At 43.0% G+C, this 25,174-nt stretch overlaps 1 protein-coding gene and 1 pseudogene across 1 annotated transcript in view; one reads left to right on the top strand and one right to left on the bottom strand.

Moving 5' to 3' along the window:
- KCMF1 (potassium channel modulatory factor 1) overlaps positions 1-25,174 on the bottom strand; it is a 73,475-nt gene that overhangs the window by 32,933 nt on the left and 15,368 nt on the right. The window lies entirely within an intron of this gene.
- LOC118669363 lies at positions 444-24,587 on the top strand (annotated as a pseudogene).

Genomic DNA, 25,174 nt, shown 5'->3' on the forward strand with positions numbered 1-25,174 from the left:
CCTGGAACCTTTCAGTCCGCAGGCCGACGCTCTATCCACTGAGCCAAACCGGTTTTGGCTGAGGTGGCTTTAATTTGCATTTCTCTGAGGGTTAGTAACATTGAGCATCTTTTTATGTAAATTGCCCATCTGTATGTCCTCTTTCGGAAAGTGTCTACTCAGGTATTTTGCCCATTTTTTAATTGGACTACTTGTTATTTTGGTGTTGAGTTTTATTAAGATCTTTATAAATTTTGGAAATTAACCCCTTATCATATGTATCATTGGCAAATATAGTCTCCCATTTGGTGGGTTGTTTTTCATTTTATTGATGGTTTCCTTTGCTCTGCAAACTTTTTTTAGTTTCATGTAGTTCTATTTGTTTACTTTTCTTTTGTTTCCCTTGCCTGGGTGATATATCAGGAAAAACAATATTGCTACAAGAAATGTTCAAGGATGGCAGCATGGGTAAACAACTGTACTCGTTGCCTCCCACAACCACATCAAAATTACAACTAAAATACAGAAAAACCATCATTCAGAACTGCCTGAAAGTTGGCTGAATGGAAGTCCTACAACTAGAGAAGTAAAGAAGAAAGCACACTGAGACTGGTAGGAAGGGTGGAGGCATGGAACGGGCTGTTTGGACACCCACATGTGCCTGTTTTTTTAATTGGTAGGGAGATCATCTCTGTGGAGGCTGCCTGTGAGGAGCAAGGGAGGGGGTCCCAGCCCCACACCAGAACCCTAGCCCAGGGTTCTAAAACTGAGAAGAACAGTCCCTGTAACTACAGGCTGTAAAAACTAGTGGGGATTGTGGCTGAGTGACACAGAGGCTGCTGGAGACCCAGGTATTCCTCTTAAAGAGCCAGTCACAAACTTACTCAAACTCGAACCCAGACACATATGGGGAGGAACTGGATTGTCTGGCATTGGGGCAGGAATTTGGCTTTCTTCCAGACAGGGGTGCTTTCAGGGGTCACTGTTCCTGTTCTGGGACCTCCCCTGTTGCAGGGCTGACTGGCAGTCATATCTGAGTTTCCATCAGCATGGCCCATACTCTTTTCTCTGCCCTGGTGATTCCCTGAGCCCACCCCCCAGCTGTTTGCAGCAGCTTTTCCATATGAAAATAGCTGTTCTGCCTCAGGCTTCAGGCTTTGCTAAAATCTCTCAAACAAGCTGCAGCTGGTGCCAGCATGCCCCAAACCTACCAATAAAAGGCCCAAGACTCAGCACTAGCACCAGCCTGCCTTGCTTCACAGCTGGGCCTCACCCGGGCACTCCCAAGCTCAATACAAATAGCCATCTGCAGATCCCTCTATAGCTCCTGTCGGGTGGCCCTAGGCAGTAGCTAACTTTGCACCACCCTGGAGGCCCCAAAGCCAGTGACACGGTGGACAGCTTCAGACCATACCAGATTACAACGCTACACATCCACAAGCAACATTCATGGGGCAGACTTAGTGAGCACCAAAGGCCCACTGAAGCAAGTCCTGCTAGCACCTCTTCCATTGTAGATTCAGCTGGTCCTCACAGCCAACTGGCCTGAAGGCCAATTCCTCCCAGTGATGCCAATCAAGGCTCAACTATAACAAGACTGTGCACACAGCCCACACAGGGTGCACCTAGAATGCCCAGCTCAGGCGACTGGGGAGGGTGAGCCACTGAGTCTTACAGGACACCTATTACACAAGGCCAGTTGACCAATTCCAGGAGACATAACAGCTCTATCTAGTACATAGAAACAAATACAGAAAAGCAGCCAAAATGAGGAGACAAAGAAACATGTGTGTGCAAACTACTGGATCCAGAGTACAAACCAATGGTTGTAAGATTACTCAGGAATCTTAATGAGAGGTTCAAGGGACTTAGTGAGACTTTCAAGGATGTTAGTGAGAATGCCAAAGACATATATAAAGACCAGTCAGAAATTAAGCACACACTAACTGAAATAAAGAATGATTTACAGAAATTCAACTGTAGAGGATTCTGAGATTAAAATCAACGACTTGGAATACAAGGAAGCAAAAAACACCCAGTCGGAAGAGCAAAAAGAAAAGATAATCCAAAAATATTAAGATGGTGTAAGGAGCCTCTGGGACAACTTCAAGTGTACCAACATTGCATTACGGGGGTGCCAGAAGGAGGAAAGCAAGATAACATGTTTGAAAAAATAATGACAGAAAAGTTCCTCTACCTGGTGAAATAGACTTACAAGTCCAGGAAGCAGAGAGAGTCACAAACAGGAGGAACCAAAGAGGCCCACACTAACACACATCATAATTATAATGCCAACTGTTAAAGGGAGATCTTAAAAGCAGCAAGAAAAAAGCAATTAGTTACCTACAAGGGAGCGCTCATACGATTGTCAGCAGATTTCTCAACAGAAACTTTGTAGGCCAGAAGGAATGACAAGAAATATTCAAACTGATGAAAAGCAAGTACCTACAACCAAGATTATCCAGCAAAGCTATCATTTATGATTAAAGGTCAGATAAAGAGCTTCACAGACAAGAAAAAGGTAAAGGAGTTCATCACCACCAAACAAGTATTACATGAAATGTTGAAGGGTATTCTTTAAGAAGAGGAAGAAGAAGAAAAAAGATAAAAAACATGAACAACAAAATGGCAATAAATACATATCAACAATTGAATCTAAAAACCAAAATAAACAAGAAATCTAATGAACAAAATAAGCTGGTGAATAAAATAGTATCCAGAGGCATGGAAACATGGAACACACTGAAGAATCTCAGAAGGAAGGGAGAAGGGGACGGGAAGAGTTTAACCAAAGATCTTATATACATACTAGTGACCCGGTGCACAGATTCGTGCACATTGAAAAGGAAATTACTTAGAAGGTGGCCAGTGGAGTGGGACTGGGCGAGATGGGCTGGACATGCTCTGGAGCCAACCTCCTACGGTCCCTCCCCAGAGTCTGCAGAGTGAGCGGGGTCCCTCTGGCAGGTGGGGCCCTTCGACCTGGCTTGCCGGGATCAGGCCAAAAACAGCTCTCTGACATCCCCCGAGGGGTCCTGTGCGAGAGGGCACTCTGCAAAGTTGCTGTCGTACAGGGTGTGGGACACAAATGCAAGTGTGCAGTAAACCAGATTCGGGGCCATCAGTGCCCCAGCAACAACATAACCCACAGTCGACGGTGGAATCGCGTGGCCCCGCAAGGAATTGGGCTTCCTCCTCTCTGGTTTCAGGCTGCATCACCCGAGAACCATCTCTGCCAAGTCCCTGCAGCTCAGCAGCTCCTGCGTTGTGCGTTTGCCCCCTGGTGGTCAGTGCGCATCATAGGGACCAGTCAGACATTTAGCATATTAGCCTTTTATATATATAAAAATATGCATTGTCAACACAGACAACAGGGTGTGAAGGCCTTGGGTGGGAACTGGGTGGAGAGGGACAATGGGTGGAAAAAAGGGGGACATCTCTAATACTCTCAACAATAAAGATTTTTAAAAATAAACAATAAAAACAAACCAATGGAAACAATAAATCAGGCCAATGGGACAAATGAAAAAATAAATTTTAAATCACACACAAAAAAATAAAGCTGCTTAAAAAAAAAAAAAAAGTAACGTCCAAGATTTTACTGCCTTTATTTTCTTCTAGGATTTTTATAGTGTCTAACACAGGGGTCCTCAAACTTTTTAAACAGGGGGCCAGTTCACTGTCCCTCAGACCGTTGGAAGGCCGGACTATAGTTAAAAAAAAACTATGAACAAATTCCTATACACACTGCACATATCTTATTTTGAAGTAAAAAAACAAAAGGGGAACAAATACAATATTTGTATTTGCATGTGGCCCGTGGGCCGTAGTTTGAGGACCCCTGGTCTAACACTTTAAGTGTTTAATTCATGTTAAATTTATTCTTGTGTATGGTGTAAGAAGGTGGTCTTAGTTTCATTTTTTTGCATGTATCTGTCCAGTTTTCCAACACCATTTAATGAAAAGACTGCCTTTCCCCATTGTATGTCTTTGCCTCCTTTATCAAATATTAATTGCCTATAAAGGCATGGGTTTATTTCTGGGTTACATTCTATTCCACTAATCTATATGCCTGTGTTTCTTTTTGACACAATTACAGATAGCCCCCATTCTCCTTCCCCTTTGCACACCTCCACCCAGACTCATCACCTCTCCCCCTTGCCTTCACCACTCTGCTGTGTGTCTAGGGGCTATGTATATATGTTCTCTGGCTATTGTCTAAACCTTCTTTTACTCAGTCCCTTTCCACCTGTCTCCTCTGACCTCTGTCAGTCTGTTTAATGTATACGTGCCTCTGGCTCTACTTTGTCCATCAGCTTATTTTGTTCATTAGATTCCTCACATTCCTCAAATAGGCTCTTTAACCCTTGCTCACTTTCTTCTCCTCTGGTACACCCCTATAAGTCTTCTTTTCTTTTTGCTGCTCTAATTGGGTATCTTCCTACATTGTCTTCCAAATGACTAATTTGATCCTCTGCTTCATGTAACCTACTTTTAATTTCTTCTAGTGTATTCTTCATGTCATATAAGGTTTTCTGCATATCCAACTGGTTCTTATTCAGAGTTTCTATGTCATTTTTCAGGGTGTTGTAGTTCCCACTAAGTTACTTGTATTTCTCATTAAGTTCCTGGAGATTACCTAATCTTTAAAATCAGTCCTCAAAATATCCTTCAAGATGGTTGAGACTTCTAAAGTTGTACTAAGAGCCCAACAAATCACACTGAGAACCAAATGATGGCATCAAGCCTGCAGTTTTTCAGCAAATTGAAAAACATATATAAATGAGTATGTTACCTACTGTGTTCTAGGTGGTGGGGATACAAAACAGACAAAGCAATGAACAAAACAGACAAAGCTATGTCCCCATAAAGCTAATATTTTAGTGGGTGAAAACAGGCACAAAAATTAAGTTATAAAGCAACTAGAAGATAAATGCTCTAGAAAAAAATAAAGCAGAAAAGAATATCCTGTGGACAAAGAAAGCTTCACTGAAAAGATATTCCAGTAAAAAGATGGGATATTTCAAAATTTGCTTATTCAAAATAGTTTCTAAGCATGACAACACTTTAAGCATAACACTGAAAATATTAAAAAGAGATATCTACTTAGACTCACAAATAAAAATTTAATATCAATAACTGGGTACAATTATTTTGCCAAGCAAATATAGTATGAACTATACTAAAACGGGGCCAGAAAGCTCTGAACACTAACTCTTCAGTGTGTCCTATCTGACATTCCTCTGTAGGTCTGACTTTTCTTTTTGTGGTGGGAATGGCCACTGACAAGTATGCGTGAACAAAGCTTAAGGCGACTGTGGATGGTGATATTGCCAAATACTGCACCCTTTTCGGTAGGAAGATAATGATGGTGGCTTATCTCTTGCTCTCCCTTGCTCTCCTAAGGGTGAAGGTGGGGGGTAGTGTCAGACTTCACCTACAATCAACTGGAAATCGTGTTGTTTCTTTAAAGATTTTTGATGGAACTGTTTCTAAAATGTATGTTTTCTAGCACTGAAAGACATTTAACCATTTTTACGATTCAAGGTCATTATTTCAAACACAAATATGTATTTCAGTCACACCATTAAACATATAAGTTAAGTACTTTCTCAGCAGGGTTTCTTACAACATAAGAGTCACTTTATGATAATCTTTGGTGGTGCCTGGCCAGTGTGGTTCAGTGGTCCAGCATCGACCTATGAATCAGGAGGTCAGGGTTCGGTCCTAGTAGGTGTGCAGGAGGCAGCCACAATCAATGATTCTCTCTCATCATTGCTGTTCCTATCTCTTTCTCCCTCTTCCTTCTTCTCTGAAATCAATAAAAATATATTTTAAAAAATAATCTATGGCCCAACCGGCGTGGCTCAGTGGTTGAGCATCGGCCTAAGAATCAGGAAAGTCATGATTCGATTACCTGTTGGGGCACATGCCTGGGTTGCGGGCTCAATTCCCAGTATGGAGCGTGCAGGAGGCAGCCCATTGATGATTCTCTCTCATCATCGATATTTCTATCTCTCTCTCTCTCTCTCCCTTCTTCTCTGAAATCAATAAAAAATCTATGGTGGCAAGTATGCTACAGAGGATTTTTGTATGATTAGTGTATTATAAATAAGGACCCAGATTTCCAACTCAAAACAGGGTCCTTTCTAAGTATATAAATTAGAATTTATCTTAGGAGACTAACAAATTTCCTCCCGAGGTAATCTACAGTACGTATTAGAAAAGTAAGTTAGTTTTTTGCTGCACAGTCCCTTGGTTAACAATAGTGGTTTGATCTGGTACCAGGAGGCTCAGGAAAATCTTAACAGAACATATATGTGGCATATGAAAAACTATCAATTCCCTGATAGAAGGCCACTGACAATTGCAAAAGCTGAATTACATAAATAATAAAACACGCAACTCATCTTTTGAATACTCTAGCTGTAGCCATACTGTGTCATAAATAAATTCAGACAATCATTACTGGTTTGTAAAATGGTAACTAGCACAAGCTGCATCATAAAGTTATGGTGGGATATTTGTGTTTCCCCATCTGATCAAGTTCACTTAACAATATAAACAAAATGCAAGGAAATACAGTTTAACCTCAGTTTTGACACTGGTACAGATGAAACTTAAGTGAAAAGAATGGTGCATATCTGACAACTCCCACCTATAAAAAGTATATGTGAACACATTCATATTCTCAACATTTACCTTTCTATTTAGCAGTTCTGAAAAATCCTATATAATAAAAGGCTAATATGGAAATTGTCCCCTCAACCGGGAGTTCAACTGGGGAGTTCAAGCAGGGGACAGGGCCGGCCAGCCACCTGCAGCCTCACCCCCTGGTCAGCCCAGCCCGATCCAGACCCCACGTGTTCATGAATTCGTGCACCGGGCCTCTAGTAAGTATATAAGTGCTATGAACTAGAATAAAATAAAAGAATGCCCTCTAGTGGAAACAAATGTTTAAAAAGTCACTGAAATAATATATTAAGTGATTTTTCTTTCTTAATTTTCTAAAATGAAACTAAAAGATTTACTTATTTATCATTTTTAAAAGAGGAAAAACCCAAAGGTTACTGTAGCTTTTTCTTTTGATTTAAAAGATTTTTTAGATACGGAATAAAGGGCAAGCTGTCAAAAAAAACCAAAAAAGAACAGGAAGTCAATCCCACCTGGAATTTGAAGGCCTGGGATTATATGGTATTTGCCACTGACAATTTATTTTGACTTCTAGATGTCTGTAATTTGGGGAGAAGGCCCTGTTTTGTGAAATATCTAAGTATTATCTTTTTAAGGGCTATGCACCTCTAATAATTGTGACTTTAAAAAAGTGTGTGTACATATATTATACTATGTGCTATACAATAATTTAATATTGAGAACTGCACAGAGAATTATGCCACTCAAATAACTTTACAATGATAAAGGATAATTCCGAAAAAGAGGCTCTTTGCATTTAGGTGGTTGAAAAATCATGCAACCCTTTGAAAAGGATCTTAGATGAACAGAGAAGCAATTAAAGGAACTATTATAATTCTAGTCAATTTGGCTCAATGGATAGAACTTCGGACTGAAGGATCCTGGGTTCAATTCCGGTCAAGGGCATATGCCTGGGTTGCAGGATCGATAACCATTAGGGGGTGTGCAGGAGGCAACTGATCAATCTCTTTCATCTTTGATGTTTCTATTTCTCTCTCCCTCTCCCTTCCTCTCTAAAATCAATAAAAATATATTTTAAGTCCTAACCTGGTGTGCAGACTGAAGGGTACCAGGTTCGATTCTGGTCAAGGGCATGTATGTATCTTGGTTGCAGGTTCCACCAGCTGCCCTGGTTGGGGTGCTTGCAGGAGGCAACCAATCGATGTGTCTCTCTTACATCAATGTTTCTCTCTCTCTCTCTGTCTCTCCCTCTCCCTTCCACTCTCTCTAAAAATCAATGGAAAATATCCTCAGGTGAGAATTAACAACAACAACAACAAAAAATATATATATTGTTTTTTAAAAAATACTTCTTTTTTAAAAAAGGAACTATTATATATTATAACTCAATAAAAAGCATAAGAAGCCAGAAATAAATGATGGTCAAAGGATATTTCTAGAAGCAAAATTGCTGGAGTAAGAAATCTAGGACAAATTTTATAATGTTTCACAAGATGGGAGCTTAGATCAATAGCAGTAGAGAGCCCCTTCCCCAGCTCTGTTAAAGAATCACAGGGAAATACAATCATGCCTTGAAGTAACTCAACAAGCCATTTTTTTAAAAAGACTCTACTTAATTATTTTTAGAATTGAAATACATACACAGGTATTAAATGTACATGTAACTCTACACATTTTGGGTTTTTTTTGTTAACCCTCACCTGAGAATATTTCTCCACTAATTTTTAAGGGACAGTGGAAGGGAGGGGGAGAGACAAAGAGAAAGAAACATCACTGTGAGAGAGAGACATCAATTGATTGCCTCCTGCAGGAGCCCTGACCAGGGCCGGGGACCAAGCCTGCAGCTGAGGTACATGCCCTTGACCAGAATCGGGTTGACACTCTATCCACTGCACCAAATCAGGTAGGGCTATACATGTTTATATTTTAAAATCTATGCCATGTGGTTAAGAGAGACCCCCAAGATGAGAGAAAATTAAATTCGGTAGAGATATCTATACAAACATATTATTCAAGAAAAGGCCTATAATTTAAGAAATTCAGGGAGAGAAAGAAAAATGAGAAAAAGGGTATGCAATAGCTAGGGGAGGACAAAACCCAGAAGAAAGAGAACTGAGTAGCCGAGAGGAACATCAGAGTAGGGCAAAGCCTGGAGACACTTGGTAAGCAGGTTTTGTGGTATGTGTGGTCTTTACAATTAGCAGTTCTACTTGCCCGAAACTCTTACACATTTACCTGGCAATTTAAAACTAATTTCTCTGTACTGGATCTCAGCTTTTTCACTCTCACTTTATTGTTTTCAGGTGGAATTCTACAAGTTTTGTGATATGTAACAATACAGAGCATCCATCTATCCCAGCCGTGGGCAAACTACGGCCCACGGGCCGAATCCGGCCCGTTTGAAATGAATAAACCTAAAAAAAAAAAAAAAAGACCGTACCCTTTTATGTAATGATGTTTACTTTGAATTTATATTAGTTCACACAAACACTCCATCCATGCTTTTGTTCTGGCCCTCCGGTCCAGTTTAAGAACCCATTGTGGCCCTCGAGTCAAAAAGTTTGCTCACCCCTGATCTATCCTTTCATTACTTATTAAATATCTCTACTATGTGCCAGGATATAGCAGTGAACAAAATTGTTTTCTGGGGATAAAGCAATGAGTGAAAATCTTTGCTACATAGATCTAATACTTTAGCTATATTAATAACAACTTCCATCAGTATTCATTGTGTGCCAGATAAGTTATATATATATTACTTTATTAATCTTGGCAACAAGTCATGAGGTAGTTTGGAAAGCGTGATAAAACTTTTTTCCTGGATATGGATGATCCAAAGTCAGTTTAAATCTGTCCAACAAAATACATAAAAAGGCAGGGTTGGACATTATATTTAGTGAGTTCCTTATGCATTTTGTCAACGAGGGAAGTTTAATTAATCTCTAAAAGTTTTCAGTGTAAAGAAAGTTGGTGCATTTCAGAACAACTGGTTTGCTTGGTTGTGAAGAACTGGTCTATGCTCTTATTTTGTAGAAATGCATCTCTGACCTGGAAACAGAACCTGTCTTAGTAACAATGGACTTGCTCATTAGCAAGCTTAGCAACAGCTTTTCAGAGCCTCTTATCTGGAAATAGAGAAGCTTCTATATTACTCAATCTAATAATCAGCCATGATTAGAGTTGATCTGACTAACACATAAAATGAAGGAAGAGGAGGTATGTAAGGAGTGCCTGGAACAAAATAAGAATTAAACGAATGAATGAATGAACGAAGTGAATGGAAAGGGAAGGGGACATTTTCCTAGAGTATTTACTGTAAGTAGGTACAGGCACTTCACTGTAATATCTAAGGTAGTTGATGTCTTATGTATTAACTTTATTTCAGGATAATCAACAGTGTGTTAAAATATTTGTTACAAAAAAAATTTGTTACAAAAATAAACGAGGCACTGGATCTGATCAGGTTGAGAATCACTAATTTAGTGGATCTTTATCAGCATTTCTTGAAAACGGAACAGAATTGAAAATTATCAGAGTAGATGGCAAATCATTAGGATACTGCTTCACCAAACTTCTGTCCCCATTATGTGTCTTTTCTAGATGCTATAAAATGTATTTCTTGCTTTAAGTCAACGCCAAATAAATTTGCAAGCCACTGTTAAAGTACTCCCCCAATAACTAGACATACCATTGGTCAACAATTCTCCTACAAGGTCCCTCATACTCTCTTCTCCTTCTCTCCTGGGCTCTCAGTCTTACCCTGTGATCTATTTCCCACACTCATGTCCTCTTCTTCTCTTTAAAGCATATGCTTTCACCACCCACTTCCCACATATGTATGCCTTCAAGACATTCCCTGAATTTTACCTTTTCTGTCTTAAAAGCAAGCAAATAAGCAAAAAGCTATGAGCATGGCACTTAAACCCCAAAACGTGGTCTGTTAAGGCATGATGAAATCCAGAATGCATAAAGGAAAGGCAGAGATATGCTGACAATAACACAAAAATCTTTTGGAGAAGCCAAGACACCATATACAAAGAAAATGCGACTGGGGAAAAAACTCCTACAATATAAAAAAAAGGTTAAGACGGGAAACAATCAGGAGGAAACATGCAATTCTTTTTTTTTTTTTTTTTAATATATTTTTTTGATTTTTTACAGAGAGGAAGGGAGAGAGAGAGAGAGTTAGAAACATCGATGAGAGAGAAACATCGATCAGCTGCCTCCTGCACATCTCCTACTGGGGATGTGCCCGCAACCCAGGTACATGCCCTTGACCGGAATCGAACCTGGGACCCTTCAGTCCGCAGGCCGACGCTCTATCCACTGAGCCAAACCAGTTTCGGCAGGAAACATGCAATTCTATGAGGCAAAAAGTGAGTGCAACAAAAAAATTACATAAAAATGAAGCCACATAATTATGACCCAGCAAATCTCATTTCCAGATATAAATTATCTCATGAATTTAAATGAATTTTAGAGTCTCTTAGGTTTTCCAGGTATAAAGTATTGTTTTTAGCTCCTATTTTCAAATGTCTATTTATAGTGACTATTTGATTTCCTAAAAAGGGTGACATTACTTCTGAGAAGGCCTTTTGAAAATTTTTGTTGTCACAATGACTGGCTGTCACCTTGACATTTGTGAGGTCAATGCCAGGGACTCTAGAAATATGCAGTGTGATTAAAAATATTACACAATGAAGAACTGTCCCCCACCTTTTCCATGACTTCCAAATGTCCCAACAGAAAAACCTGTTTGTAGTTATTTGAACTTAGAAGCTAACTCAATTTTACATAGAGGTACTAAGTCCTTTTGCATGATTTTAACGCACACTGAAATCACCAATAATACATTTGTCTGGGTAAATTGTTTAGAACTTGACATCATTGTTCAGAAAAAAACAGCATGGATGGCAACAATGTTTGAGGTATCTGAACTGCCAACACAACTTGTCTGTTATGGATTTGCATTTGGACCTGTCACACTCATAGTGATTCTGTATATAGGCACAAGTATCTTCATTATTTCTTCTAATATAATTATGCCTGAACATTCACATCTAAAGACATGTTGTTATATTCTATACTAGAGGCCCGGTGCACAAACATTTGTGCACTCGGTGCACTCAGGGGGGTCCCTCAGCCTGGCCTGTGCCCTCTCACAGTCTGGGACCCCTTGGGGGATGACCACCTGCTGGTTTAGGCCCACTCCCTGGGGAATTGGGCCTAAGCTGGCAGTCAGGTATCACTCTGGGAGCCCGGGAGCCCTCAGGGGATGTCCACTTACCAGTGGGGAGCAGGCCTAAGCTGCAGTCTGACATCGTTAGCGCTGCTGAGGCGGCGGGAGAGGTTCCTACCACCACCGCTGTACTGGCAGCTGTCAGCCTGGCTTGTGGCTGAGCAGAGCTCCCCCTGTGGGAGCGCACTGACCACCAGGGAGCAGCTCCTGCATTGAGTGTCTGCCCCCTGGTGGTCAGTGTGTGTCATAGTGACCAGTCATTCCCAGTCGTTCTGCTGTTAGGGTCAGTTTGCATATTACCCTTTTATTATATAGGATTGTTTCATTTTTATGTTTCCTTTTCCTTTATGTTAAAGCATCATAGTGATTTCTTTAAAATATATGAATAAGAGTTCTTTACAAAAAAATTCCAATGAATAAACACAGAAAAAATTATAACAGTTGGGAAATCAACATCTTGTAACCACCATGAAACAACAGATCTAGGCAGCTTACATCAGTGACTGCCAAAGGAGGAACAGGCTGACATTAGAACCGACTGAGACAACCAGACATTATGGGCCTCTCAATGTGATATGGTAAAGAAGATTATAAAAAATTCTTACCAAAACAAACATCTGAATCAAGCTTCTAGAACTGAGTAGCACTTAAAAGATATATGGGGAATGAAAGGGCATGTTAAAATGGCATCATAAAAATGCAGGCCAGAATGGTGGAAATAGTATCAAAGAAATAATCCAGTTTCTTCAACAAATAAATTAACTTTTAAAAGTGGGAGGGCTGTTACAAATTAATATATTCTAAAGGACATGCCAACCAAATGGAATGTGTAGACCTTGTTTGGATCCTGATTTTAACAAACTAACTTTAAGAAGACATTTTTTGAGATAATTAGGAAATTGAACTAGACATTAGATAATAAAAAATTAATGTTAATTTTGTGAGGTGTGATAATGATATTGTGGCTAGACACACACACAGGGTAAAATAATATGCAGGTCTGGGATTTGCTTTAAAATATTCAAACCCCTAAAAGGAAGGCGGCATATAATTGATATTAAAATGATAAATGTTGATGTACTGAAAATAGGTAATAGGACAGGGAGAATATTAATAACTGTGTTAATCTCAGTTAATTTTTTAAAAACGTATTTTTGTTGATTTCAGAGAGAGGAAGGGAGAGAAAGAGAGATAGAAACATCAATGAGAGAGCAGCATTGATCAGCTGCCTTCTGCACTCCCCCTATTGGAGATCTAGTTGTGACTTCCTGGTTCATGGACCGACACTCAACCACTAAACCACATTGGCTGGGCAATCTCAGCTAATTTTTAAAAGAAAATCTTAGAACAGGTTAATAAAGAGATACAGAATCATCTCCTCACGCCTCTCTTTACTCTAGGTTACCACTAACTTGTGGATCAACACTCTCTCTGAGCTACCCAATCAGTGATGAATTTCTCTTACATCACCATCCAATACATTTATCCTGTCCACAGGACATTAATAATCTTTGTCTGATATACCCTAATAAAAGAAAGATACATGTTGATATACCAAATTAGGAACCCAATAAAAAAAGTTAAGATTGGTATGCTTGGTTTTAGTATATCATCTATGGATCCTAATTCACTGTTACCTTTCATGGGCCTTTCTCCTTAGCAAAAATGTTGTCCCCCCCCCCCCCCCCTCTCAAATTCTCCCATATGTTTTCCTAGATTGGCCACCTTATTACATACTGGTTTCTGCCCACTCCATTGGTCTGGAATGTCTATCTACTTCTGTTCTATCCAGGCAAGTCCCTTTTCCACAAACGCCTTTTCCTCAGTGCCCTTGCCTTCATCTGAACACTTAGATGCTTGGCATATCAGACAAGGAAGAGACTATGCATAGCTTTCAGTGTCCAATAATTTTAAGTAGGTAAGCCTTTTAGTATCTCCTGTATTTTTATAATTCCTTCCAAGCCATTAGAATACAAATTCCTTGAGGTTAAGGATCATATCTTATGTAAGGAAATATAGCTTGTAATTGTTAGCATGTAAATTATATGCAAAGTATTTGGAAGTACAGTAAACAGTTGTTTTTCTATATCCAAGATGAGAATAATAAAGTTGGCTCAAACTATATGCCAGGCATTATTCTAAACATTTTATATACTAGAGGCCTGTTGCAGGAAGATTCCTGCAAGAATAGGGCTTACTGCGGCCGGAGCGAAGCAAAGAAGGGAGCGAAACCTGCTGAGGGGGGCTTCGCTCCCGCCTCCGCTGCCCCGCTTGCTTCCCTCCCGCCTCCACAGCCTCGTTCCCTTCTGCAGCGCTTGGCTTCCTTCTACGTTGTCTTCAGTCTTTGCGCTGCGCCTGCATATGCAAATTAACCGCCATCTTTGTTGGGTTAATTTGCATACTCATCTGATTGGCTGGTGGCACAGTAGCGTGACATCAATTTGCATGTTTCTCTTTCATTAGTGTAGATAACTAGAGGCCTAGTGCACGATTAAATTGTGCGCGTGTAGGGTGCCCTAGGCCTAGCCTGCCATCAAGGCCATGTCCGCCGCCCCATGACACCTTGCACGCTCCGTGGACACTGCCAGCGCCCCACCCCACAACGCCTCGCGGGCGCCCCGCCTGCCACGAGAGCCGCTGCTTGTTTGGTTGTGACGCTGTTATGGAGTCACGACCACAGGCCTTTTATGATACAGACTAGTGGCCCGAGCACGAAATTAGTGCAAGGGGGAGGGGGTGTTCCTCAGCCTGGCCTGCACCCTCTCCAATCTGGGACCCCTCGAAAGATGTCCTACTGCCGGTTTACAGGGATCAAGCCTAAACTGGCAGTTGGACATCCCTCTCGCAATCTGGGACTGCTGGCTCCTAACCACTCACCTGCCTGCCTGCCTGATTGCCCGTAACCACTCTGCCTGCTGGCCTGCTTGCCCCCAAATGCCCCCCCACCAGCCTGATCACCCCCAACTGCACCCCCGCTGGCCTGCTAGCCCCTACCTTCCCTCCCCTCCCCACTGGCCTGCTCGCCCCCAACTGCCCCCTTGCTGACCTGCTCACTCCAAACTGCCCCCCCCCCCCGCTGTCCTGATCACCTCCAACTGACCCCCACTGATGGCCTGCTTGCCCCAACTCCCCCCTTGCTGGTCTGCTTACCCCCCAACAGCCCTGCCCCCCACCAGGCTGATCACCCACAACTGCCCTCCCCTTTGGGCTCTAACCGTCTCTATCTCGGCCCCGCCACCATGGCTTTGTCCAGAAGAACATCTGGAAGGTCTCCTGGAAGGTATCCCAGTCTAATTAGCATATTACCCTTTTATTAGTATAGGTAGAGGCCTGGTGCATGGGCAGGAGCTGGCTGGTTTGCCCTGAAGGGTGTCCCGGATCAGGGTGGAGGTTTCCTTGGGGCCTGGGGTGGCCTGGGCAAGGGGCCTGTGGTGGTTTGCAGGCTGGCCACGCCCCCATGGGGTGAGGGTCCCCACTGGGGGGCGTGGCCAGCCTGGGTGAGGGGCTGAGAGCTGTTTTCAGGCTGGCCACACCCCTTCAGGGAGGAGGGTCCCCCCTGGGGTGCCTGGCCAGCCTGGGTGAGGAGCTGATGGCTGTTTGCAGGCTGGCCACCCAGGCTCCCAGACCCTCCTTGAACGGAGGCCAAAGTGGCTGGAAGCAGGTATCTGGGATTTATTTAGCTTCTATAATTGAAACTTTGTAGTCTTGAACAGAGCTCAGGGCCAGCCAGGGCAGGCGGGAAGCTTGGCTTCCTCCATCGCCAGGGGCAACCCAAGCCTCCTATTTGCTCCAGCTCCGTGGCCGCAGCCATCTTGGTTGGGTTTATTTGCATGCTTGGTCCTGACTGGCTGATGGGCGTGGCTTGTAAGTGTAGAGGAGGTACAGTCAATTTGCATGTTTCTTTTATTAGGTAAGATAACCATCAAATACAACCACCCTGAGGTTACTAAGCATTATGCCTATTTTGTGAAATGATGCATAGGGAGAGAAACAATTTACCAGATGTTACAGTTAGTAAGTAACCAAGGTGAGGTTTGAACCCACGCAGTCTAGCTCCAAAATCCCATTCCCAAATTAACTGCTCAGCAACTCAGAAAAAAGTTGAGCAAACAGGCAAATTTTACCTGCTGCAAAAGTCTAGCCTTAGAGTATCTATAAACTAATAAACTCTCCCTGAGCCTGCAGTGTTGGGTCACTTCAGCCCAAAATTATACACAGTAGAAAATAGGCTGGAGTAAAAGCCATGGGATTTGGCCTGGCCAGCATAGCTCAGTGGTTGAGCATCAACCTATGAACCAGGAGAGGTCACATTTCAATTCCCAGTCAGGGCACATACCCAGGTGTGGGCTACATCCCCAGTAGGGGGTTTACAGGAGAGGATTCTCTCTCATCATTGACGTTTCTGTCTCTCTCTCTTTCTCTCCCTTTTCATATTTAAAAAAATATATATATAAAAAAAAGCCATTGGGCCCTAGCTGGTTTGGCTCAGTGGATAGAGCATTGGCCTGCGGACTAAAGGGTCCCAGGTTTGATTCCAGCTGGGGGCATATGCTTGGGTTATGGGCTCAATTCCCCCTAGTAGAGGGGTACAGGAGACAGCCAACCAATGATACTCTCTCATCATTGATGTTTCTATCTCCCTATATCCCTTCCTCTCTGAAATCAATAAAAAAAATATGTATTTTTAAAAAAGCCATTGGATCTGAATTCTAGTCCTGACACTGATCTCAAGTAATATGACTGATCAGCCTTTCCAGACCACAATTTTATTTGGAAAAAAGGAAGAAGGCTGATTTTCTTCTAGACCAAAAGGTCTATTATCCTATCTTCCTCTTGATTTTATTGGTGAGAATAAAACTAAAATGAGCTGATTCATTATCAGGCTGCCAGAATGGCCTAATTCTCACAGCGAGCTCTGCTGGTCGGTACCTCTATCCCGGCAGCACTGGCACAGGAGCCACACTGGGCTTTCTACATCTGTGAGCTCTCTTTTCTGCTATTTTGGTAAAAAGACAAGACCCCCCCCCCCCCCAAGACATTTACCTACTAAATTATTTGGGGAACTCAAGCACAATCAACTAGAGAAAGAGCAACATAATCACATCAAGTCTAGATCCCTGATATTCAACCAACCAAATTCTAGTTTATTCATCCATATGGCGTATACATCTCCACTTGAACATCTGACATCCCTAACCTGTTAGTCTGAAACAGAACTCTTGATCTCCACGCCCCCCAAATGCTCTGCCCCTCCTCCTGCCTTCCCCATCTCAGTAAGTGGTCTTCTTCTCACCTACTTACTTTCACCTACACTATAATATCAAGTCCTGCTAGCTCTACATTCAAAGAATTAAATTAAAATGCCTCTCACCATGGCCTGTAATGGCCCATTTAATCTGGACCCAGTCTTTCCCTACCTCATCTTCCCTACTTCTCTTTGCCTCATCAGCTCCAACCACTCCATTCCTCAGAGAACCTTTTTTCTCACCCAGGCCTTGTATACTTGATGAAGTCTCTGCTTGAGAGTAGTCACCTTCTCTGCAAGATCTTCCTGACCATCCTCTTAAAAAGCCACACAGACCATTCCTTCTCCTTCTATCTATTCAATCCTTATTCCCTGCTTTATTTTCTTCAGAATTTTACCACTAGCCAACATTATATTATGTTTCTTTTCTGTTCTCCCCTCCCCCATTAAAATGTAAGTTCTACAGTAAGAACTTCCTCTTACTCTTTTTCATTACTCTATCCCCAGTTTCAACAATAGTGCCTGGCACAGTGTTTGTTGAATGAATAAATTTTCCTATCCTCTTGTTATCTGCCCAACCCTACATGAAATAACTGCTAGAGATGCCTTAGCTATAGATATCTCCTTCCCTTCCCAGCTAAATCTTTAGGTAGTGTTTCCAATCTCTCATGTTCATTCAGGAATTAACACACTGAAATCTGGGCTCTAGTCCACTCCTTTGAAAGTGCTCATTAGGTTCCACCTTCCTGATTTCAACAGCCCCAGCCAATGAACACTTCATTCCTTATCTTCTTGACCTTTCTGCAGAAAAACTGACAATATCCTCCTTCCGGCAAATCACCTTCCTAAACTTCAAAGCAATACTCTCTCCTGGTTCTCCTCCTACTCTCCAGGCTGTCCCCATTCAGTCAGTGCCCTGCTCCTTTAATGTTGTGTTCCCAAGGGTTTAAAGATCAGTCTCCTCTTCTCAATCCACATGTTCTCACCATCACTGAGCAATCAATTTTACTACTATAGATTCATCTTCTTAGCTCAGACATTTTCCTCCTAAATTCCAGACCCACATATTCAACTGCCACTGGACATCTCTACCTGGATGTCCCATAGATACCTCAAATCCAACATGTTGAAAATGGAAAGTCACTTCTCTTTTCCCTGCTTCCTACCCTTAATACATGCTTCTCTGCCCTAGATAAACATCTTGATAAATGGCAGTGACCAAGCAATCAAGCCAAAACCCTAAGTTTTCCTAGACATTGTTTTCCTCAATCCCTATGCCTCATCAGTCACCAAATATATCTCCTATTTGTACCCACTACAGCAACTGTCTTATCTTATGCTCATTTACCTGTCCCCCCTCCTCCTTGTAAGTCCATCCTTCAGATGCCAAATTTCCCATGGCCTCCACTCAAAGGACACTCTTTCTGTTCATGGAATACCCTCCCCCCGACACCACCTAGCCAGCAATCTATCGACTCCAAGCTCAAATGCATGACTTCTTTTAGGATGCCTTCATGAATTCACCCATGAAACTGAGAAGCCTCCCACATCTATTCTTTCACTATACCTTTTAAGTATAAACTTCTTATAGTTCTTATTTCACTGTATTATAATCAACTGTCTCATCTCAGAGGGTTGGAACCCTCTTTGTTTTTTGACTCCAGTCTCCAACACAATGTCTCCACACAGAAAAGGTATTCACTATATAGTAAGTGAAAGATTAAAGCAGGGGTCAACAAACCATGGCCCACCACCTGTTTTTGAACAGCCTACTAGCTAAGAATACTTTTTAGAAAAGGAAATTCTAAAGAATAATATTCGGTAAGGCCTGAAAATTACATGTAATTCAAATTTCAGTGCCCATAAACAAAGGTTTATTGGATCATAGCCATCCATACTCACCTGTGTATGTTTAGTCTTATGGCAGCTTTCATGCCACAACAGTGAGTGGAAGAGTTGCAACAGAGACCATATGGCCCACAAAACCGTGAGTGCTATCTAGCTCTGCACAGAAGAAATGTGCTGACCTTTGTATGAAATATAAGTGAACATGGGCTTTGGTTTTTGAAAGAATTAATTCAATTCATGGTTTTACCATTTACTATTTTTATGACCTAGGACAAATAACCTAACCTCTGAGACCCAATTTTTTATTTTGTAAAATGGGAAAACATCTTGCTGTGTTGTTTTAAAATTTTACTAAGCCCTTTGAGGACCCTTGCTGTAGAAACCAGTCTATAAAGGGCCAGGTACATAGTATGGCCAGGGTCTGAATCACCGCTGTATCACAGATCATGTGACTTTTGGCAAGGTACTTAATTTCTCAGTGCATCAACTTCCTCATTTGTAAAACTGGGATAATAATATGTATCTCAAAGGACAGTTGCAAGAATGAAATGAGTTGGCACATGTGAAATGCTGAACATTTAATGCCTGTCGGGTAGTAAGCACTCAATATATAGTACTACTAGAGGCCTGGTGCACAAAATTAGTGCACAGGTAGAGTTCCTAGGCCTGGCCGGCGATCAGGGCCAATTGGGGCCTTCTGGCTGCTGGCCAAGCCTCCCTTCCCCGGCTGCTGGCCGGGACCTTCCTTCGTTCCATACCGCCCCCTGGTAATCAGTGCACGTCATAGCTAGCGATCGATCTCCCAGTTGAACTCCAGTGGAAACAATTCGCATATTAGGCATATACACACACACACACACACACACACACACACACACACACACACACACTAGAGGCCCGGTGCACAAAAATTTGTGCGCTTGGCGGGGGGGGGGGGGTGCCCTCAGCCCAGCCTGCACCCATTCACAGTCCAGGACTCCTTGGGGATGTCCACATGTCGACTTAAGCCCACTCCCCAGGGGATCAGGCCTAAGCTTGCAGTCAGACATCCTTCTAGCAGCCAGGGAGCCCTCGGGGATGTCTGACTAAAGGCTTAGGCCCCCAAGGGATCAGGTCTAAACTGTTAGTTGGACATTCTTAGTGCTGCCACGGAGGTGGGAGAGGCTCCTGCCACCACCACTGCGCTGGCCTGCCATGAGCCAGCTTTTGGCTGAGTGGCACTCCCCATATGGAAGTGCACTGACCACCAGGGGGCAGCTCCTGCATTGAGAATCTGCCCCCTGGTGGCCAGTGCACATCATAGCAACCAGTCATTCTGCCATTCAGTCAATGTGCATATTAGCCTTTTATTATTATTATATAGGATGTCCCTATTTCCCCCCTTTTACCCCCTCTACCCAGCTCTTGCCCCCCACTTCTCTCTGGACATCACCATACTGTTGTCTGTGTCCATGGGTTGTGCATATATTTTCTTTGGCTAATCCCTTCTTTAAATTCACTTCTTTAAATTTTTATTTTCAGATAAGTGCTTATAACTGCACTATTATATATTTTCTATTATATCATTTAGAATTAAGATATTTTTTAATTGAACCCTTGTAAATTTTAGCACAATTTAATAAATTATGCTAGAAGCAATTAGGAGATTTTTCATGTAATGCAGATACATTTCAATTATTATTTTATTAATTTTTAATTTTTTAATATTTTAATTTGAAATATCATCATACATGTAAAAACACTATAAAATACTACAGCATATTATATGTACCCTTCACCCAATTTCTTAGGTGTTAATAATTTAAACATAACCATTATACAACTAACAGAATTTGGAATATATTTTTCTTATAATCTCTTTAATGTTACTTAGTCCATTTACTTTGTTTTTGTTAATCTTCACCCAAGGATATTTTCCCATTGAATTTTAGAGAGAGTGAAGGCAAAGGGAGAGACACATTGATTGGTTGCCTCCTGCACATGCTTTGATAGGGACTGGGGATCAAGCCAGCGACTGAGGTACATGCCCTTGACTGGAATCGAACCTGGGACCCTTCAGTCCACGGGCTAATGCTCTATCCACTGAGAAAAACAGGCTGCAGCTTAATTCATTTACTTTTAATCTATATGTGTCTTTATATTTAAAGTGGGTTTTGTTTTTGATTCACCCTCATAATCTGTCCTTTAATTGGTGCATTTATGCCACTGACTTTCAGAGTGCTTACTGTTAGAGTTACTACCATATGAGGTGGCTTCTGGGTCTTCTGGGTCCCACCCTGCCTTGCCTTTTTTTTTCTCTTTTTTTCTAAGACATTTCAATTTATTTAAAAGAAGCCAATATACAGGATATAAAGGGTATGATATTTATAACAGTACAGTAAATAGGTTGGTTTCCCGGTAGGATCCGTAGTCTTTCAGTGAGTATTAACCCTCCTTCCCCTTGATGCTCGACCCAGCTGGCAGACAAACAGCAACAGTGGGGTGGGATGGGACTGCAGGATAGAAAGTCTCCCTGAAGGGATTAAAAATCATGTAGATGCTAACATGTCTTGGGGGTGAGGGGTGCCTCTGCCTCATTTCTTTGAGGGCTTGGCAGCAGGAATGCTGAGGGATTTGCCCCAAACTAACACACGGCCCACCCTGAGCCTGTAAATGTTTCACCCATGGAATATTCCCTTCCCGAGAGAATCAGCCCTAATCCCTCAGCCAGGGCCTGGAGGAACAGCCCAGGCCGTGGGCACAGCCAGGACTGCGGACATTTCATGGCCTTTCCACTCCCACTCCAGTTGCTTAACAACTCTGCACTGCTCCCCTCGCCAACCTCCTGGTGGCCAGTGCACATCATCAGGACACCGTGCACAGGAGGGGACACTGGTTTTCCCATGCACATTGGGAACTGGCTGTTTCTGTTTTCTGGAGTAAAAAGGTTCCTGTGGGTGGGGTAACGTCTCTGCTTGGCAGGAAGTTCTGAAACAGAGCCACTGACCACACCCACCTTCTCTGAGAATGGAGTAGCTCCTGCCCTCAGAGCTCATCTCTCCAGCAGAACTGAAGGGAAGACCATGTGTACCCTTCTGTCCCTCACCCTTCACATGCTCAGAACCATCAGCGTCTTTCTTCCTAATTCCTATCACTGTATTTCATTAGTTCCATACTGTTTTACTAATCCTGAATCTAAACAGATTGGTTCAAAAGGAGATCCTTCTATTTTTAAAGAAGCTGGGGCTTCTGGTGTGGGGCCTTGCCTTGCAGCGCTGGACCCGCTGATGGGAGGTTCCCAGGCTGTAAGGCAAGACCCACTGCTGGGGCTTTTGGGGGCGGGCCTTGCCTTGCAGCGCTGGACCTGCTGATGGGAGGTTCCCAGGCTGTAAGGCAAGACCCACTGCTGGGGCTTTTGGGGGCGGGCCTTGCCTTGCAGCCCCAGACCTGCTGATGGGCGGTTCCCCGGCCGCAAGGCAAGACCTGCTGCTGGAGCTTCTGGGGGCGGGCCTTGCCTTGCACCCCGGATCTGCTGATGGGTGGTTCCCAGGCCTCAAAGCAAGACCTACTGCTGGGGCTTCAGGAGGCGGGCCTTGCGGGCCGGGGAGCTTAGCTAAGAACCCCCTCCCCCTCCTTTGCTCGCCTCGCCTGCCTTCACTCGCTGCTCCTGTCCCGGGATAGCTGGCTTCACTCCATCGCTTGGCGCCTACATATGCAAATTAACCACCATCTTTGTTGGCAGTTAATTTACATATCGCCCTGATTAGCCAATGGTAAGCGTATCGGAGGTACGGTTAATTACCCTATTTGTCTTTTATTAGATAGCGCGCGCGCACACACACACTGAGTGGCCAGATTATGATCACCTGACGTTTGTAGGCAAATTAGCTATAATTTCGCACTGAAGTTGCTAGAGGGCCAGACCATTATAAACAGGGAAGCAGGTTGTTTACCACAACAGTAGAAGTGATTTTTTCCTGAAGATATGGGTAAACAACGCGATTTAACAGCCTTTGAATGTGGGAGATACACACACACACACACACACACACACACACACACACATTGAGTAGCCAAATTAGTAATGACCACCCCATCAGTACTTCACTGGGCCACCTTTTGCCTTCAATATTACGGCGATTCTTCTTGGCATTGACTCCATGAGATGTGGAAAGGTGATGCGAGGAATCTGACACCATGCCTGATGAATAGCACTGTCCAGTTCTGTGAGATTGGATGGTTGTGGAACCAGCTGCCTGATGGCTCTTTTAACTTCATCCCACAAATGCTCAATTGGATTGAGATCTGGTGATTGTGGGGGCCACCTAAGCAAGGTAAAGTCTCCCTCATGTTCCTGAAACTACTCCTGCACAATACGAGCACCATGGCATGGCGCATTGTCTTGTTGGAAGAAGCCATCTCCATTGGGATACGCCATCAACATGATAGCATGAACTTGATCAGCAACGATACTTAGGTATGTTGTGCTATTCAGATGTTGTTCCACATGAATTAAAGGGCCCACATCATGCCAGGAAAACATGCCCCAAACCATAACACTGCCCCCACCAGCTTGAAGAGTTGTACTCATGCATGTGGGGTGCTTGCTTTTCATGCTGTTTCCGCCAAATTCTCACTCTGCCATCTGCATGATGCAACTGGAAACGTGATTCATCAGACCACATGACTTTTTTTCCAATGCTCAACTGTCCAATCCTTGTGTTCCAGTGCAAATTGGAGACGTTTTATCTTGGTAACTGCAGACAGCAAAGGTGTTCGAACAGGCCTTTGGCTTCCATACCCCATATGATGCAGTGTATGGCTAATTTGCCTACAAACGTCAAGTGGTCATAATAATCTGGCCACTTACGGTCAAATATATCCCACGTTCAAAGGTTGTTAAATCGCGTTGTTTACCTATATCTTCAGGGAAAAAAGTCACTTCTACTGTCGTGGTAAACAACCTGCTTCCCTATTTATAATGGTCTGGCCCTCTAGCAACTTCAGCATGAAATTATAGCTAATTTGCCCACAAACGTTAGGTGGTCATAATAATCTGGCCACTCAATGTAGGTCAATATAGCAGACACTTGATTAATATTAGTTTCTCCCCTTCTCACATCTTCATCTCCTCTACCTTCCATCTCTATTCAAAGAAGGCTTCATCTAGGCAGATGCCGCCGCCCCAGAGCCGCCCATGACCAGTCCTTGGGCTACATCTCCTTCAAACTGTTTGTAACAAAGTTCCAAAGATAGCAGAAAACTTCTGTGCTCTGAGCACTGGGGAGAAATAAAGGTTCCTGCTTTCACAGAATTATTCCGGGATCTGTGTGCCAGGGTGGTGACTTGACACGCCATCATGGCACAGGCGGCAAGTTCATCTATGGGGAGAAATTTGAGGATGAGAACTTCATCCTGAAACATACAAGTCCAGGCATCTTGTCCATGGCAAATGCTGGACCCGACACAAACAGTTCCCAGTTTCTCATCTGTGCTGCCAAGACTGAGTGGTTGGATGGCGAGCATGTGGTCTTCGGCCAGGTGAAAGACGGCGTGGATATTGTGACAGCCATGGTGCACTTTGGGTCCAGGAATGGCAAGACCAGCAAGAAGATCACCACTGCTGACTGTGAACAACTCTAATAAATTTGACTTGTGTTTTATCTTAACCACCAGACCATTTCTTCTGTAGCTCTGGAGAGCACCCCTTCAGCCAGATTTGCTTGGAAAATATATATAAAAGCCTAAGCGACCGGCTGATAGCTATGACACGCACTGACCACTAGGGGGAGAAGTTCAATGCAGGAGGGGAAACCACACGCATGGAAACATGGAACAAACTGATGAATCTCAGAGGGAAGGGAGGAGCAGGGAGGACGGGAAGAGATTAACCAAAGATCTTATATGCATACTACAGGCCCAGTGCACAAATCTGGGGTCCCTCATCCTGGCCTGCGGGGATCAGGCCAAAACTGGCCTGGTGCACGGATCCGTGCATTGGTGGGGGGTCCCTTGGCCTGGCCTGTGCCCTCTCGCAATCCAGGACCCCTCGGGGAATGTCGGAGAGCTGGTTTCGGGCCAGGCCGAGGGACCCCACTGATGCACAAATCCATGCACCGGGCCTTTAGTGTTCTATAATCTTTGTGCTCTTGCCACAGCTCACTGGGTTCCATCATTTCCTTTCCCCTTCCTTCCTAGTCTAGCTGGATTGTAGAGTTAAGTTTATGATT

The sequence above is a fragment of the Myotis myotis genome, unplaced genomic scaffold (assembly GCF_014108235.1).
Source record: "Myotis myotis isolate mMyoMyo1 unplaced genomic scaffold, mMyoMyo1.p scaffold_m19_p_14, whole genome shotgun sequence".
NCBI classification, from domain to species: domain Eukaryota; kingdom Metazoa; phylum Chordata; class Mammalia; order Chiroptera; family Vespertilionidae; genus Myotis; species Myotis myotis.